The sequence below is a fragment of the Arachis duranensis genome, chromosome 5 (genome assembly GCF_000817695.3).
Source record: "Arachis duranensis cultivar V14167 chromosome 5, aradu.V14167.gnm2.J7QH, whole genome shotgun sequence".
In the NCBI taxonomy this organism is placed as follows: domain Eukaryota; kingdom Viridiplantae; phylum Streptophyta; class Magnoliopsida; order Fabales; family Fabaceae; genus Arachis; species Arachis duranensis.
In genome coordinates, this window is record NC_029776.3 from 45,917,131 (window position 1) to 45,918,724 (window position 1,594).

Genomic DNA, 1,594 nt, shown 5'->3' on the forward strand with positions numbered 1-1,594 from the left:
AGCCACAAAGTGGCAACTCCGTATCATTCACAGACAAATGGGCAAGCTGAGGTCTCTAACAGAGAGCTAAAAAGAATCCTGGAACGGACTGTGATAGCCCGAAGAAAGGATTGGGCAAAGAGCTTGGATGATGCTCTGTGGGCATACAGAACAGCATTCAAGACTCCTATAGGAACCTCCCCATACCAACTGGTGTATGGGAAGTCCTGTCATTTGCCTGTGGAACTGGAACATAAAGCCTACTGGGCAACCAGATTCCTAAACATGGATGCACAGTTAGCTGGTGAAAAAAGATTGCTCCAGCTAAATGAGCTAGAGGAGTTCAGACTCAATGCCTTTGAAAATGCAAAAATTTATAAGGAAAAGGCAAAGAAATGGTATGACAAGAAGTTGTCAACCAGAGTCTTTGAGCCAGAACAAAAGGTTCTGCTCTTCAACTCTAGGCTCAGATTGTTTCCAGGAAAACTCAAATCCCGTTGGAGGGGTCCGTATGTGATTACAGGAGTGTCACCATATGGATATGTTGAGCTTTAGGATATTGATTCTGATAAAAAGTTCATTGTTAATGGACAGAGAATCAAACATTATCTTGAGACAAGAAGTTCATTGTTAATGGACATAGGATCAAACATTATCTTGAAAGCAATTTTAAGCAAGAATGCTCAAAACTGAGACTTGAGTGATTCTCAGTGAAAGTCCAGCTAAAGACAGTAAAGAAGCGCTTGCTGGGAGGCAACTCAGTCATTAGGAGGTTATATGATTAGTTCCTACAGAGGCAATTATCAAAAATGAAGGAATTCACAGAGTTACAGAAGGATTCAGCTCAAAAAGCAGAGAAGATGAGCTTACTGGCGAAAAAACGCCAGTAAGGGGCATTTTGGGCGTTAAACGCCAGAATGGGTACCATTCTGGGCGTTTAACGCCAGGAATGGTGCCATTTTGAGCGTTAAATGCCAGAATGGGCACCATTCTGGGCGTTTAACACCAGGTGTGCAGCATCCTGGGCGTTCAGAAAAACGCCCAGTGAGGAAGGTTTTCTGGCGTTTAACACTAGTCAGGGCACCTGGCTTGGCGTTAAACGCCCAAAAGGGGTGCCATATGGGCGTTAAACGCCAGAATGAGTGCCATTCTGGGCGTTTAACGCCAGAAAGGTGGGGGGACCAAACTTTTGTTTTCAACTCAATTTTTTTCAAACTTTCCTCTTTTTACCCATACTCTTCTACATAAATGCACTTCAACCTTTCATCATTCACTTTCAAATCTTCACAATTCAAAACCATTCTTCAAATCTATTTCAAATTAATCCCAAATCTTCTTCAAAAACTCACCCTTTTCTCAATTTCTTTCCATATCTTCTCAAATCTCCTTTCAAATCTCTCTTTTGTTTTCGAAATTCTCCTCCCCCCACTCTAAAAATGAACGTTTCTCACCCTTCATTCCTCACACCATTCGAATTTCCTCTTCCTCTCTCTCTCTCTTCTCTTCTTTCTTTTCTTTTTGCTTGAGGACAAGCAAAACCTCTAAGTTTGGTGTGCTTTTCCGTGATCACTAAGCCAAGATCTATCAAGATCATGGCTCCCAAGGGAAAACAAAC